General features: G+C 47.9%; 1 long non-coding RNA gene across 1 annotated transcript; it reads left to right on the plus strand.

The window, feature by feature from the left end:
- The first annotated feature begins 14,122 nt into the window (after positions 1-14,122).
- LOC114811181 lies at positions 14,123-15,836 on the plus strand. Its single transcript, XR_003758856.2, has 2 exons — positions 14,123-14,624; positions 15,440-15,836. It is a non-coding gene; the product is annotated as an uncharacterized LOC114811181 (long non-coding RNA).
- The last annotated feature ends 1,892 nt before the right edge of the window (positions 15,837-17,728 follow it).

Below are 17,728 nucleotides of genomic sequence, written 5' to 3' on the forward strand. Positions count from 1 at the left end.
ACAGTGCTCGGCACATAGTAAGCGCTTAACAAATACCAACATTATTATTTGGGCCTCAATTTCCTCACCTTTAAGTGGGAATAAAATAGATTGTGATCCCTGGTGGCCAGGGACCTGTGTCCGATCTGATAACTATATATCGACCTCCGTAATTAGCCCACAGGAAGTGCTTAATAAATGCTAGAATGATCTTATTATCCTAAGTGACTGATGTAGATTGGAAAAAAGTAGGGTAGAAAAAGTTAAACATAGAGAGTGGATTTTTAGGCTAATAACCATACGAGGGAACAGCGAGGCCTAATGGTTAGAGCACGGGCCTGGAAGTCAGTGGGGGACCTGCCTGGGTTTTAATCCCACCTCTGTCACTTGTCTTTTCTGTGACCTTGGGCAAGTCACTAAACTTCTGTTGCCCTCCATCACCTCATCTGTAAAATGGGGATAAGACCTGTGAGCCCCATGTGGGACGTGGACTGTGGCCCACCTGATTAGCCTGTATCTACCCCAGCCGTTAGTACAGAGCCTGGTACATAGTAAGGGCCTAACAAATACCATTAAAAAAATAAAGCAAAACAGATAAAAACATCTGCTCTGTGCTTCAGTTTCTTCATCTGTAAAATGGGATTTCAATAGCTGTTCTCCCTTCTAGTTAGACCGGGAGCCCCATGTGGGACAGGGGCTCTCTGACCTGATTAACTTGTATCTACCTTAGTGGTCAGAACAGTCCTTGGCACGTAGTTAATGCTTAACAAATGCCATAAAAATGTTTAAAAAAGGAGTAGAGAATATGAGCAGAATATACAATGCAATTCAGTTTTCAATGAACATTTTGACCCCGTGATTTTGTGACTAGACCCTCTAAGTTCGTCTGGACAGAGAACATGTCTACCAACTCTGATATGTCGTACTTTCCCAAACACTGCAGTGCTGTGCACACGGTAAGCGCTCAGTAAATATTCATTGACCCACAGTTTATATTACGAAGAGGCCCTGGATGCTGATTACCCCTGCGCTGTGTGTGTAAGTGAGCGAGTGAGTGTCCTTTTCTATCTTTTAGGATACTCTAGGTTCATTCTGGTGTTTCCCCTGGAAACTCTCCACTGCACAGTTATTCAAATGTACTCAGCCAAAGCAGCAACCCACGGCCTCAGTGCTCTGGAGTATTTAACCAAAGAGGGGGCTTTCCAGTCCCATGACCAATATTAGTAAGTTGAACCTGATATATTTCTGACTGCTCAGACTGTAAACCAGAAATGAGTTTTAGCCCCTGTTTGTGAGCTCTTTAAAGAACTAAAAAAAATACAAAAAACCCAGCCTCTCAGTACATCGGTGACACATACCATCCCTGTGACTGGTAGGGAACTCCATTTACTTTAATCGGGGTCCCTAAGCCTACTCCCCATTCCCACTCCATTCTGTGGCTCCAGATTTTGAACTTGGGAGAAACTGGTCTGCTTTTCCTCCCAGTATCTGCCCTTCACTGGGCAGACTGAGGTGTAATAGTAATAATTATTGATGTACTTTTTAAACATTAACTATGTGCCAAGCATTCTACTAAGCTCTGGCTGGTTTGAGGTTTCCTTCTCCCTTCCATCTCTCTTGCTTATTTGAACATTTATTAAGTAGCTACAGCTGGAGCTTAGAGAAGCAGCATAGCCAAGTAAAAAGAGCACAGGCCTGAGAGTCGAAGGATCTAGGTTCTAATCCTAACTCTGCCACTTCTCTTCTGTGTGCCCTTGGGCAAGACTGTTAACTTCACTGTGCCTCCGCCCTGCAAAATCTGCAAAATGGGGAGTAAATATTCGTTCTCCCTCCGTCTTGTACTGGGAGACCCAGGTTGGTGAGAGGCAGAGACTGATGTGATTATCTGGATTTACCCCAGCTCTTTGTATGGTGCTTGGCTTATGGTAGATATTATTATTAATACAATCATTATTATTATCATCATTATTAAAATAACTGTAGGTGGCTGTACTAAGAGCTGGAAAAAGTCATTGATTCAGACACAGATCTCAAGGCATCAGTGGCCCCCTTGGAGTGCCCAGTGAGTCATGAACAAAACATCACCGAGGTAGCTCAGCATATACCAAAGATACAACATAATCCCAAAATATGAACCCCCTAAATGTGCAGTTATTACACCTGCCTTTGAGTGAAAAGGTCTTTCTTTTTGTTGTGACGTGACTGCGGGGTCGTAGGGTTTTAATATCCAGAGAACTCTTTGGCAGGTGATAAACTTTGAATGTCGTAATGAAGTCTTCTGGGGCTTGTCGAAGGAAAAAAGTGAAATCATTTCTCTTTAGTGGTTTTATTTCTGCAATTTGCAGCAGCATTCACAGAATTGAAAAGAATAGATGATCTCCAACTGTTACTTTCAGCCCGATAGTTTGCAGGGGTCTGGGATTTTTTTTAATTTTTTTTTTTTGTGTGTGTGCGCGTGTGTCTGTGTTTTGTAATGTTTTTGGCTGGGGAGATGGAAGAGGAGAAGTTTGGAGGCGGTGGATATTTTCCTTTCAAATCTTTACAAATCACGGGTGGATCCTCCTCGTCTTGAAGAGTTTCCATACCTCCTGCATCTGTCGCTTGGCTTCATCTTCAGTAGCATTTACTGAGTGCCTTCCGTGAGATCACCGAGCTCCGCTAGAGAGGCAACATGACTTAGTGGAAAGAGCGCGGGTGTGGGAGTCAGAGGACGTCAGTTCTAATCCCAGCTCCGCCACTGTCTTCTGTGTGACCTTGGGCAAGTCGCTTCACTTCTCTGGGCCTCAGTTCCCTCATCTGCAAAATGGGAATGCAATACCCGTTCTCCTTCCTACAAAAATATGAGCCCCTTTGTGGGAACGGATGACCTTGTACTACCCCGGTGCTTAGTACGGTGCTTGGTACATAGTAAACACTTTATTATTATTATTATTATTTAGTCTTTAAGCCCTTGACATTCACCCGTCCTCAAAATTCCAGGGATTTTTGGAAGAATTTCTGGTAGGCTTATCATCAACTCTAGTTAAACTAGAATGAGAGCTGGGTCTGTGTCTCCCAAGCATCTAGTACCATGCTCTGAACACAGTGGACATCCAGTAAATAACATTAACAGTGGTGATTTGAGCACTTCCTCAATTGCTATCCCACCAGGGACTCTCAAGAGGAGAGCCAACTTTTTATGCTAATTTACAGACGAGGAAGTTGACGTCCAGGTTAGCGACTTGCCCAGAGTCACACAGAAGGCCAGTGGCCTATCTGGGTTTAGAATCAGGGCCTCCTGGTTCCCAGGTTTTTTTACAGGTCACAACAGCCCTTTATAGGCTAGTAAATCGGTTGATGGACTGATAGGTTTTTCTGAAACCCTTCACGAGTGTCTTTTTTCAAGTGTCAAGCCAACTGCTCATCCCAACTTGCCAAGTTAAAGCTCACCGATTTGCTAGATGCCTTCCACTGAAGCTTTATAACTTCTAAAATTGGAGGGAGAAAGCCTAAGAAGAGACAAACCTTGTGCACATGGATCTGAAAGTCATGTAAATTGAGCGTCTCTTCTTCTTCAAACTGCCTGCGGTGGTACAAAGATGTTTGAAGAATTCTTCCTCCCTGCCATTGTGAGATTTACATCCCAAACGTTGCCTTAGTCGCCAACAGCCCCGTTTGCTTGCAGATGATAGGGAAGCCTTAATACTTTTTTCTTGTCGCCGTAATCCTTAAACGTACTGGGGCCCTTTAGCAGAAGCAGAGGGCAATTACTTTATGCAAATGCGGGCGTTTGATGCTTCGTCCAGTCGGGAAAACCGAGTCGCTGGCACTGCGGAGGAGAGGGGGTGCCAGGTTTGGGCTTTCCAGGAGTGCCCCCCCACTGTAGGAACCTAGGCAGTAAGTTCTGCTCTGTGACTCGGTCTTTCGTCTCCCTTTTCCAGTGTCAGCATCCCCCGACTTCCCTGGAAGAGTAGAGGAGGAAAAGGCCGGGGAGATCAAAGCATGTGGGAGAGGAGATGGATTCCCGGGGAGCAGAGCGGGCGTGAACAGCCTCCAAAGATCTAGCTACCATGCCCGAGGCGCCAGCCCGTTGTCCCTTGGGTGTGAGTTGCTCCACTTGCAGATGAACCCCGGGTATTTTTTCCCTACCTCATGCTACTTCCCCAGCCCACGCACCTTGTTCCGCTAAATGCCAATCTACTCACTGAACCTCGATCTTATCTCTGTCTACCTCTTGCCCGTGTCCTGCATCTGGCCTGGAACGCCCTCCCTCTTCACAGCCGACAGACGATTACTCTGCACATTTCAAAGACTTATTGAAGGCACATCTCCTCCAAGAGGCCTTCCCTGACTAGGTCCTCCTTTCCTCTTGTCCGACTCCCCTGTGCGTCACCCTGATTTGCTCCCTTTATTCACCCCTCCCCCTGCCCCACAGCACTTACGTACATATCCATATTTTATTTCTTTGTATTAATGTCTGTCTCCCCCTCTAGACTCTAAGCTCGCTATTGGCAGGGAATGTGTCTACCAGCTCTAGTAGATTGTTATATGGTACAGTGCACAGCACAGAGTAAGTGCTCAATAAATATGACCGATTGATTCACTGAGAAAGACCAGTGAGGAACTATAGAATGATCAAGTGGGAGGGAATGGGGTGTGAGGAGTGGAAGGTCTCTTCTGGCAGGCTCACGAGATGACAGTGTCTAGCAAGGCACGTTTGTTTACTACTTCTGCTCTTGCTGCTTTCATTGGCTCGAGTCCCCTCCTCAAGGCATGTTATGTTTCTCTCCACGGGATGAGGATCTGTGGTAATAGGAGTGGAATGGGTGTGTTGGCTCTCCACAGGTCCCGAAGCGTGGACGATCACACATACTGGGGAAAGATGCAGCGAGGTAGGTGGTGAAGGGGAGGCTTGGACTCTTGATTCTGCCCATCACTTGCCTAGGGACTTGTGTGGCCTGGGGCAAGTCACTTCACTTCTCCAGGCCTCAGTTTCCACCTCTGTAAAATGGAGATTCAATAACTTCTCCTTCCAATTTAGACCATGAGCCCCATGTGGAATAGGGACCGACTCTGACCAGGTTATCTTATATCTACCCCTGTGCTTGGAAGCAGCGTGGCCTCATGGATAGAGCAAGCGCCTGGGAGTCAGGAGGATCCGGGTTCGAATCCCAGCTCTGCCATTTGCCTGCTCTGTGACCTTGGACAAGTCACTTCACTTCTCTATGCCTCAGTTCCCTTATCTGTAAAATGGGAATTAAGACTGTGAACCCCATGTGGAACATGGACCGTGTCCAACCTTGATTTGCTTTCATCTACCCCAGCACTTAGGATAATGCCTGGCACATAATAAGCACTTAATAGATACCATTAAAAAAAAAGTCCTTGACACAGAGTAAGCACTTAACAAATTATTATGTAAGATCGTATAACTGCAAAACGCCATTGCGTTGTGGTAAAGTTTTGGGCAGGGTAGAGAGTCTATGGAGAAGACTCAGAGTATGCAGAAAGGGAGAGTGTCTTCACTCTGACAGACATCCTACCTCTTCCACCATCTGGGTCTGTGGAAGAGTAGGTGGGAACCCCAAAGGTAAGGAAAGGGGATTTCCCCGCTCCTCCCCTCTGCCTCCTCGAGACTCCTTTATCTTTTTTTCTTGGTATTTGTTTAGCACTTACTATGTGCAAGTCACTACTAAACCCTGGAGTAGATACACGATAATCAGGTTGGACATGGTCCACGTCCCGCATCGGGCTCACAGTTTTAACCCCCATTTTGCGGATGAGGTAACTGTGGCCCAGAGAAGGGAAATGATTTGCCCAAGGTCACACAGTAGACAAGTAGGGGAGCTGGGATTAGAATCCAGGTCCTTCTGCCTCCCAGGCCTGTGCTCTATCCATTAAGCCCCGTTGCTTCTCATCAGCCTGAGGTGGGGCAGAGGGTGCGGAGACTGGGGGGCAGGGCTAAGGAGAGGAAGCTCGGTGGGGAATTGGGTGACATGAAAGTTAACAGTTGTGTAACCTCTGTCAGACCCCCGTGGGACATAAGATGGGCCACGTCTTTGTTGGCCATCAGGTCAGAGGGTGGTCGCAGGGGGAATCTTCCTGAGGCATTCGTATTTACTGAGCATTTTCTGTGTGCAAAGCACTGTGCTAAACATTTGGGAGAGTACAATAAGACATTATAACAGACACATTCCCTGCCCACGGCAAGCTTACAGTATAGAGGGAGTCATTCTAGAGGGAGGAAGTCTTCGCTTTCACATTTCTAAGAATCACGGGATCTGATTCTACACACTTTACATCAATCAACCAATGCATGGTATTTATTTATTGAGCACTTACTATGTGAGGAGCACTCTACTAGGTGCTGGGGAGAGTACAACACAACAGAATTGGAAAGCACGTCCCCGGCCAACAGGGAGCTTAAGTCTAGATGGGGAAGACAGACGTTAATATAAGTGAATTAGGGATATGTGATAGAGTTGAGTTCTAGACTGTAAGCTCACGGTAGACAGAGAACGTGTCTGTTTATTATCATATTGTCCTCTCCCAAGAGCTTAGTACGGTGCCCTGCACACAGTAAGCGCTCAGTAAATATGATTGAATGATTAAGTGCTAACTTCTCTGTGCCTCAGTTACCTCGCCTGTAAAACGGGGATTAAGACCGGGAGCCCCACGTGGGACAACCTGATTCCCTTGTGTCTACCCCAGCGCTTAGAAGAGTGCTCTGCACCTAGTAAGCGCTTCACAAATACCAACATTATTATTATTATGTGACTGAGGGAGGGTGAATAAAGGGAAAAAATTCAAGTGCAAGGGCGACACGGAAGGGTGTAGGAGAAGAGGAAATGAGTCAATCAGTGGTATCGAACATTTATTGTGTTTAAGAAACATTGTACCGAGTGCTTGGAAAGTACAATAGAGGCAGTAGAGCAGTAGACTATCCCTGCCACAGGGGCTTTTCAGCCTAACGCGAAAGACGGGTATAAAAATTAATTACAGATCGGGGAAATAGTAGAGTATGAGGATAGGTACATAAGTGGTGTGGGCCTGGGGTGAGTTTATACATGCCCTGCAGTGAGCCAGCTGGCTGTGCTTAGTGAGGGCTTTCTGTTTGCCGAGGATTTATACTGGACTCTGGGGGAAATCATAGATGAGCTCGACTGTGCATCATCATGGGCAAAATGGCCAAGTTCTTATTCATCTTCAATTTCCCCATAGATTGTCAGCTCCCGGCGGGGAAAGAATTCTGCTCCCGTCCTCTTCTGTATGTCTGATCTAATCCTCTGTTCACAGTCACAGCTCAGGACATGGTTTTGATTAATTGTTGGATATCCCTTAGCACAGATTTTATGATGGTGTCTAAAACTCTAGTGGTCCACTACATCTGTATGGGCTCTTGGGCTCGGTATCTGGCCGAAAGTGTTGGATAGCTTTCTGGGACTCGTTCTGGAACCTTTTAGAACCTGGATTTAAGGGCCAGTTCAAATGGCGTTTTCTAGGAGACAATCCCCTGGAGCCTTCAGATTTGAGGGTCTGGACTGGTCTGTCCTGGGCAGACTCATGTTAGGAAGAGCGTTTTCATTTGCAAAAGTTGTTTCAGTTCCAAATCTGCCTGAGGCAAATAGAAACCGAGGTGCCAACTCGGTATTTGGGAGTTGACGCCATAGACCAAAAGCGATAGTTTCCTTAAGAGTTAGCACCTCCGATCCTAGAACCCACACCGGACACCTGGACGTTAGCTCGTCCATCAGTCGGTCGATCGATCAGTCAATCAGTCTGTCAGTCAATCAGATCCAAGTGTTTAAGAGACTAGAATAAGGGTAAAAGACACAATCCCAGCCCTCAAGGAGCTTCCATCCTGTCAGCCACGTCGCCTAATGGGTAGAGCACGGGCCCGGGACTCCGAAGGACTAGGGTTCTAGTCCCGGCTAAACCACCTGTCTGCTGTGTGACCTTGGGCAAGTCACTTCACTTCTCTTTGCCTCAGGTTCCTCATCTGTAAAATGGGGATAAAGACTGTGAACCCCACGTGGGACGGGGACTGCGCTTGCTCCATCTGGAAATACGAGGATTTTGGATTTCTCCGCCCACCACGTCGGGTTGCCCTGAGGCAGAGTTGTACACCCGCCCCACCATTCTGAGGGATTTCTTTCTTTGTACCTCTGACTTCCTTTGATTATACCGTACGTGTCCGAAGGCTTAGCGACTGTCCGAGGGCTCTGCGGATGCTACGATTTGTGCTCCCGGGCACTCGTTTCTATGCGGTTATTGTTTAAAAAAAAAAACAAAAAAACCCCACGTCCATTTACTTTGCTTTTATCCAGCAGGCTCCCCGGGGCTATTTCAGAGCAGACGAAACCAAGAAATCAATATAGTCATTAGATTAATCCATGGCCGCTGTAATGGCAGAGCAGTTCCTGCCATGAAATGTAGTCTTAGATGGAAGTTATGAATAGGGGGAGGGAAAAATACTGTACAGGAGAACACGATACATTAAATTGAAGGGGAGAATTAAACCCCGAAGACCCTCACTTAGATGATGTGAAATTGCAGCTTTCAGAGAGTGGCACAATCACCACCCCTTTTGGAAGAGGCAGGGAAGTTGGTTTCAAGCAGGAAGGGAGAGAGAGGAAACGCTGAGTATACGTGTTTATCCATGTACTCGTGAGTATGTGTGGATGCGTGTGTATATCATGTTGGCATCTGTACATGTGAATAGAAGCAACGTGTTTAGTGGAAAGAGCATGGGCCTGGGAGTCGAGGGATCGAGGGACCTGGGTTTAAATCCAGATTCCGCTATTTGCCTGCTTTGTGACCTGAGGAAGTCAACTTACTTCTCTTGGACCCAGTTTCCTCCTCTGTAAAATGGGGATTCAGTACCCTCCTAACTCAGTGTTTACTGTGTGCAGGGGACCGTACTAAGCACATGAGAGTGTTCAATACAACAGAGTTGGTTGACATGTTCCCTGCCCACAAAGAGCCTACAGTTTAGAGAGGGAGACAGACATTGATATAAATAAATTACGGATATGGACGTAAGTGTTGTGGGGCTGAGGGAGGGGTGAATAGAAAGTGCATATTCAAGTGCAAGGGAGACACAGAAGGGAGTGGGTGAAGTGGAAATGAGGGCTTAATCGGGGAAGATCTCTTGGAGGTGTTCCTTTAATCATGCTTTGAAGGTGGAGAGAGTGGTCATTTTTCAGATAGGGAAAGGGAGGGAGTTCCAGTCCAGAAGCAGGAGAGATGCAGAAGCAAGATGTGGGTGAAGCGTCCGTGACTAGATAGATGAGATTGAGGTACAACGAGAAGGTTGGAATTGGAGGAGCAAAGTGTGCGGGCTGGGTTGTTGGAAGAAATCAGAGATAGTGCCACAATTATTACTATTATTATTATTAAGATGATGATGTGAGCAGTGGTCTCCCCTCTTAGGATGCGAGATCCTCGTTGGCAGGAAGTGTGTCCCTTCTTTATTCTGAACATCCCAAATGCCTCCTTCAAGCCACCTCACCAAATGGGGGCTCTGACTAGAAGCAGCGGCCTGGCCTTGGAGCCTTGAGGGATCTAATCCCACCTCTGTCAGTTCCCTGCTGTGTGACCCCGAACAAGTCATTTAACTTCTCAGTGCCTCACTTTCCCCATCTGTGAACCCCATGTGGGGCTGATCTGAGCTGATTATAGCGCCCTTACCACAGCACCTAACAAATATCGCAATTATTATTATTAGTTCAATTATAGTAATTGGATGCCTACTGGATACATTGCGCTGCATTATCCTCTTGAGAATCAGAGGGTAATTATGTTGTCCGATTATTAGGTTTGTGCCATTCCCAGGCATCGAGAGAGACCTAGAGAACACGAAGGTAACTGAATTAAGGCAGAGATTGATATAGACAAGGTCTCCAGAGAAGAAATCTCCAGAAGCAACGTGGCCTAGTGGATAGAGCTCGGGTCTGAGAGTCAGAAGGACCTGCGTTCTAATCCTGGCTCCGCCACTCGTCTGTTATCTGACCTTGAGCAAGTCACTTAACTTCTCTGTGCCTCAGTTACCTTATCTGTAAAATGGGGATTAAAACTGTTAGCTCCATGTGGAACAGGGACTGCGTCCAACTTGTATCTACCCCAACACTTAACAAATACCATTTTAAAAAAATAAAACCTTGAAACAAAGGTTGTCTAAGTTAGCATTCAGAAGCATTTGAAAGCCCTGAGGAAAGCCCAGCCCGCTGAAATATCATGACGGCAGTCTTCAATCCAGCAGTGGGCTGATATGGCCTTCGCAGGGTTGATTGACGTGGCCGAATGATAGGGGCTCTAATAGTAATTATGGTACTTGTTAAGCGCTTACTATGTACCAGGACTGTTCTAAGTGCTGGGGTAGATAAAAGTGAAGCGGGTTGGACACGGTCCCTGTCCCATGTGGAGCTCATGGTCTTAATTCCCATTTTCCAGTTGAGGTAACTGTGGCCCAGAGAAGTGAAGTGACTTGCCCAAGGTCACACAGCAGACATGGAGCAGAGCCAGGATTAGAATCCAGGTCCTTCAGACTCTCAGGCCCGTGCTCTATCCACTAAGTCTCACTGCTTCTGCGACCCCGGACCCCAGTGCTCCCTTCTCCGGCCCAGTGTTCATCCCTGATCCTTGGATCTCGGCAGGCGAACCCAGGGACCACCTTTCCTGCTCTTCTGTAGTCCCCCTTCTGCCCGCTCGTCCCACTGTTTACATTCCAAAGGCAGTTGGGGCGGAGGGGGGCAGCGGGGGAGAGGGCAAACCTGGCCTGGAAAGAAATCGGAGAGGCCTGGGGGCGGGGAAGGTGGAGCGGACCAGCTGCTTACAAATAAAGCGCTGATCAAAATGGAAAATGTCAGCAGAGAATTCAGGGGAACACTGCCTTACCTTCAAGCCGACAGAGTTCGAGAGGGACCCCCGAGGTCAATTGGAGTCAGGCAGGAGAGAGGGAGATGTAAACACTAGAAGCCTCTGATCCAGACCCAATCAGGAGAGGAGTGGGCAGGGAGTGGGGGGGAAATACTCCCCTATTTGATGAAAACCTTACAGGGAAATGGAACCTGAGAAGATGCTCTCAGCAATATCGGTCAGGGAGCCCCTCTCACTCCCTCCCCACAGCATACACACACACACACACACACTCATCCACCCCCTACCCAACCCCCCCACAGTGTCCAAGAATAAAGAAGGCTTTTGACCGGATGCCACGGTTGGCTTAATTCAATGGACCGAATTCATTACACTGCGGACGGCGTGTCGGTGCGGGAGAAGTACGGGCGATCGCCTGCGAATGGGATCCCCAGCCCAACGAACGCCGGATTTAGTTGAGTGAGATCCAAAGAGCCCGTGGTTCAACCTGATTCTCGGGCAGTGGGAAGCCTGGGTTTTCTGCCTCGTTCCGTGGAACGCTCCTGTAGGTTTGGTGGTTTCCCCCAATCCTATGTCCACCCACCACCTCTAACGGAGAGTCCCTGCCCTACTCTGTGGGCATATTTCACGTCCTGCCTCTCTCCTGGAACACCCTCTCTCCTCATTTCCGACAGACAGTCGCTCTCCCCGCAGCTTCAAAGCCTTATTGAAGGCACATCTCCTCCAAAGGGCCTTCCCTGACTGAGCGCCCTGTTTCGTCTTCTGCCACTCCTTACCGAGTCACCCTTTCTCCCTTCGTTCACCCCCCAACTCTAGCCCCACGGCACTTAGGTCCACATCTGTAATTTATTTATATTAATGTCTGTCTCCCCCTCTAGACTGAAAGCTCATCGTGGGCAGGGAACGTGTCCACCAACTCTATTATATCGTTTCATCGTACTCTCCCAAGCTCCTGGTATAGTGCTTTGCACACCGTAAGCCCTCAGTAAGTACGACGGAATGAATGACTTTGGCGGAAGACACGCCAGCGACACACACCCTGCCTCCCTGCGTGTACGCATGCGCACACACACGCAGATGCATGCAACACACATCATACACTCCGATAGAATCGACTCCTTGTCCGTTTTGGTGAGAACACCTTGGGGATGCGGAGGAATGTCTTGCAATTTATTTTCTTCCTCTTTCCTTCTGGTTTTAACTTCAGAGCTTTTGAGCTCCCTAAATACAGTTTGGTCACAGAGGAGCCAAGCCAGACCTGTAGCCTTTTACAATCTGCTTTGCACTTGGAACGGATCAGTGTCCTAACCCTCGCTGGACTATTTTTTGTGCACCCCAGGAATAATAGTGATTGTGTTTGTTCTAAATGTATTTAAAATGACACTCTGTGTCAGTGCTGCCCCTATAACAGGTTAAGCCCCCAAACTTTATTTTCTGCCATAACCGTCCAATGTGAAATCAGAGGGATTATGGTGTCGGGTGGGGGGCGACTTTCAGGGGGCTGTTCAGCCTTTCGATGGAACCCCTCACCCCCATCTTCCCCCGACTTGTGGCTGAGGAATTTGTAATTTTTTAACTTCCCCCATTTCAGGCTGGTTTTATCGGTGGCTAATATTACTAATGGTATTTATCAAGCGCTTACTACGTTCCAAGCCCTGTGCTGAATGTCGGGGTATTTTCTTGAGGGGATTGATCTCATAAATAGGGCTCAAGTCCTGATTGATCACTGACTCTCTGGACTTAGTTTCCCTTTCTGAAAATGGGGATACGATCGCCCTTTCAACTGGACCTGGGGGTCCTTGGGAATGTATCGATGGTATTTATCGAATGCTTACAGGGAGCAAGTTGGAAAGCTGAAATCTTCCAACTGAGCAGTTAAAGTCTGCCACCATCTCACCCCTCAGGTGGGGAATGTGTAGGCGGGGAGTTTTCCACAAATGAGAAATATTTTAAATTGGGTTTTCATTTTTAATGGTACACCAGGCAAACTGAGACTCTTGCCTCTTAACTCTTTGCCTGTGCTTTTTTTAGATATTTCAAGCTAGCAGAGGGTAATAGAGAAACTGACCCATGTTTATTTTAAAACATGTAGAAATGCCCACATTACACTCAGGATATTTAGGTGATCTATTTATTGATCTAACTTTACATATCTTTGAATCGTGTACATATTTTTAAATTGCATATTGTAAATTATTTAGATTAATGTCTATCCCCCCAACTAGACCGTAAGCTCGTTGTGGGCAGGGAACGGGTCTGCCAGCTCCGTTGCACTGTACTCTCCCAACAGCTTAGTAGAGGGCTCTGCGCGTAGTAAGTGGTCAATATATACCACTGATGATCTAAAATAATAATAATTATGGCATTTGCTAAACGCTATGTGCCACACACGGGTTCAAGCTGGGGTGAAAGTTAATCAGGTTGTCCTAAGTGGGACTCACGGTCTTTATCCCCATTTTACAGATGAGGGAACTGAGGCATAGAAGTTGTGGCTTGCCCAGAGTCACACAGCAGGCAAGTGGCGAAGCCGGGATTAGAACCCACGTCCTCTGACTCCCAAGTCAAGGCTCTTTCCACTAAGCCACGCTGCTTCTCCATCAGTGATCTATCTCTAGCCGTATATACGGACGGGGGGAGATGCACACGCACATACCTGCCACAGATCCTCCTGTTCTCCTCTTTCCCTGACTTTCGCATCCTCTGTCTCTTCTCACAGGAGCCAGTCCCCTGCTGTGTGCTGTCTGCCTTTCCCCCATCCCTTCTCCTCAGATTCCATTTGTCTTCCACTCCTTAGGCTCTTTTATCGCACCAGCTCTACAACTGTCCCTATAACGTCCCCCACCCCAATCCTCCTGTTCATTGTCCGTTCGTTCATTCATTCATCGGTATTTATTGAGCACTTACTCTGTGCAGAGCACTGTACTACGCGCTTGGGAGAGTACAATACAAAAATAAAGACACATTCCCTACCCGTCATTCTTTGATCCTCAGTTCTTTTTTCTCCTTCCTTGCCCCTCCAGACCCCCGCCTTCTTTCCATTGTTTCTGTCGAAGCAGCGTGGCCTAGTGAAAAGAGCATGGGTCGGGGCGTCAGAGGACTTGGGTTCTATTCCCGGCTCCCCTACTTGCCCGCTGTGTGACCTCGGTGAAGTCACTTCATTCTCTGGGCCTCGGTTTCCTCATCTGTCAAATGGGGATGAGATACCTGTTCTCCCTCCCGCTTAGACTGTGAGCCCCCTGTGAGACAGGGACCGTCTCACCTAATAATCCAACCTGATTATCTCGTATCTACCCCAGCTCTCAGCACGGTGCGTCTCTTCCACGTGGGTCCCAAACTATCGCTGTAGTTGGCGCTTGGGAGTGTACGGTGGAGATAACGGACATATTCTGTACCTTTAAGCTCACACTCTGAGGGAGGTAAGCAGGCATAAACGAAGAGCAGAGGGAATTTTGATCAATCAGAAATGTAAACCCTTAATCATTCAATTAATGGTATTTATTGAGTGCTCAATCTGTGCGTTTACTAAGCGCTTGCAAAACTACAGTACGGCAAGATGGTGGACATGATCCCTGCCCGTAGCATTTGTTTTAGAATTCCTTTCTCAGGGCACTTCTTTTTTTCCCTAGACGAACCTCCTTGCCTCGTGGGTTCTAACAATCTGTTTTTAATATCAATCGATTTTATTTATCGAGTGCTTACCGTGTTCAGAGCATCGTACTGTATGATTGGGAGATTGCGATATAACAATATAACGGACACAAATATAACAGACGCGTTCCCCGACTACGGTGAGTTTACAATCTTGATGGGAGACCGCCCTCAATATCAATAAATTGCAGATATGTACAGAAATGCTGTGGGGTGGGTGGGGGAGGAGGGGTGAATAAAGGGAGTTGATCAGGGTGATGCAGAAGGGACTGGGAGAAAAGGAACTGAGGCTTATTTAGGGAAGGCCTCTTGGAGGAGGTGTGATTTCAATAAGGCTTTGAAGGTAGGGAGAGTAATTGTCGGCTATGAACGGGGAGGGTGTCCCAGGCCGGAGGCGGAATGGATACAGGAGGTCGGCCACGAGACAGATGAGATTGAGATGCAGTGAGTAGGTTGGCATTAGAGGAGCCAAGTGTGTGCGCTGCGTTGTAGTATTAGAGATTTTATTATTATTTGATTGTTATCATTTGAATAATAACGATAGCATCTGTGGAGTGCTTACTATGTGCCAAGCACTCTACTGAGCACTGGGATAGATTCAAGAACATTAGCTTCCATCCTTAGGTGTTCCCTGGAATTAAGAAAACTGGTCTGTGCCTTCTAGAATTGTGAAAGGCTCAGCCCATTGGAGGAAGGTTGTCTGGTAGGGTGGAGGAAGTGACAGAAGGGTATTGGGGGGGCAGATATTGGGGGCCCGCCTGGTGGGAGAGCCCCCTTCCCCCCCCCCACCCCAACTCCCCGTTCATTGATTTATCCCCAACTCTAGCATGAACCTGGGATGCAGAGTCAGGTGAGGGATGGTTCATAGAGAAGTTGGTGATAGGTCTTGCCCCTTTTAAAAAAAAAAAAAAGACCCCCCTGGATCACAGAATAAACGTTTGTTTTTCCTAAACAGCAGCATAGGTGGATTCTGCCTGTCTCCCCAGAGGATTAAGGAACTTCATTCTTTCCTGGGACGGTTGAAAACGACGCCTCCGTTGCTTGTCGCTAAGTCTGAACCATCTCCTAAAAGCACTTTTATAAGTCCAGAAAGAGACAGACGGATTCCTTGTAAAACCCACAGCGGACCTTTCTGAGAAAGGTAGTATCCGCCTTCACTTCAGGTCACCCCGAATGCTGCGCTTGGCCATCGTAACAGTGTATTGATCCTGTCTTGCCTTCTGTCAATAGAGCTGCTCCTGATCTTCATTCCGGGACTCACCCATCTGGAAAATCCTCTAGGTGTTCTCACCCAACAGAATGTGTCCCGGAGTGGAAAGCTGAAATCTAAATAGAACGTGTTTCACCTGAAAGACTTTAGCTTTATTTCTTTTAACATCTGTCTCCTCCTCAAGGCTGGCTGCTCCTTGTGGACAGTGAACTGTGTGATCTCCAGCTTTTGGATCTGTGACCTCTGAGCATTTGATATCTGCCCCACCCCTAACCCCACAGGATTTATGTGCCTATCTTTATATACTATAAATGGCGTATTAATGTCTGTCTCCCCCCGACCCAGACTGTAAGCTCACTGTGGGCAGGGACTGTGCCTGCTATTTCTGAAATACTCTCCCAAGCGCTTGGTACAGTGCTCTGCACACTGAAAGTGCTCAGTAAATACCACTGGTTGATTTTGCGGGGTTTTCTCGGTGTCCAGGAGTTGGACCTGCTGTTGGTATGTTTATTCCTTCCTAGGGCAATGCCATAGAGAAGCAGCGTGGCTCAGTGGAAAGATCACAGGCTTGGGAGTCAGAGGTCATGGGTTCTAATCCCAGCTCCCGCACCTGTCAGCTGTGTGACTTTGGGCAAGTCACTTAACTTCTCGGTGCCTCAGTTACCTCATCTGTCAAACGGGGATGAAGACTGTGAGCCTCGGGTGGGACAACCTGATTATCCTGTATCTACCCCAGCGCTTAGAACAGTGCTTGGCACGTAGTAAGCGCTTAACAAATACCAACATTATTATTATAAAGTTCAGCCGGATTTGTGAGATTTTCCATCGTCTTCCTTCTGTGAATGAATCTGTCGGTCTCTCTCTCTCGCTAGACTGGAAGCTCCTTGAGAGCAGGGATCGTGTCTATCAAGCGATCGATGGCATTTATTGAGTGATTACTGTGTGAGGAGCACTGTACTGGGTGGTTGCGTGAGTACGATCCAATAGAGCTGGTAGGCACCATCCCTGCCTTCAAGGAGGTAACGATCATGGTACTCTCCCAAGCTCCGCACCTAGAAGGCACTCAATAAATAGGAATGATTGATTGACAGTGGAGTTTGATTATTATTATTATGGTGTTTGTCAAGCCCTTACTATGTGACGACCGCTGATCTAAGCCCCGGGAGGGAGACGAATTAATCAGGCTGGACTCAGTCCTCGTCCCACATGGGGCTCATAGTCTAAGGGGAGGAGGAACAGGTATAGAGTCACCATTTTTCAGATGAGGCATAGAGAGGGGAAGCGACTCACCCAAGGTCACACAGATGAGTGGCCGAGACAGGATTAGAACCCAGGCCCGTGCTCTTCCCCCAGTCCGCACTGCTCGGACACGGTTAATCGCACTTTTTTTTTCGAGCGTCCACTGCGTGCGGAGTACCGTACTAGGTGCTCATCGTGGGTCTGGAGAAGCAGAATGCTACCGTGATGATGATGGAGTCTCCCGACGGGAGCAATAATAAGAACCGCGTTATTGGTTAAGCTCTTACTATGTGCCAGGCACTGTACTAAGTGCTGGGTTGGATGTAAGCAAATTGCGATGGGCACGGTCCCCGTCTCACATGGGGCTCCCAGTCTTAATACCCATTTTAAAGGTGAGGAAACTGAGGCACAGAGAAGCGAACCAACTTGCTCAAGGTCACACAGGAGATCAATGGCGGAACTAGGATCAGAACCCAGGTCCTTCTGATTCCCGGGCCCTTGCTCCGTCCGCTAGGCCGCGCTGCTTCTAATGACGAATGGCGGGCCCGACGCTTAAGGTAAGGGGACTTATTCGCAAAGCGCTCTGCCCGACCTCTCGAGAGCAGATGGAGGCTCGGTTTACCCTCCCCGCCCTCCCCCGCCCCCCGCCAGCCGCCCGCCGGCCACCCCGTGGCACCAGGAGGGGGACTCAGCCGCTAAGAAACGAGCATCCCGGCGGTGACTCCCGGGGCGGCATCCCGCGGGCGTCTCCTTCCTTCACGCCCATTGGGCTGCCGGTCCTTAAACCGCAAGCGT

Source organism: Ornithorhynchus anatinus, chromosome 4 (assembly GCF_004115215.2).
Source record: "Ornithorhynchus anatinus isolate Pmale09 chromosome 4, mOrnAna1.pri.v4, whole genome shotgun sequence".
NCBI classification, from domain to species: domain Eukaryota; kingdom Metazoa; phylum Chordata; class Mammalia; order Monotremata; family Ornithorhynchidae; genus Ornithorhynchus; species Ornithorhynchus anatinus.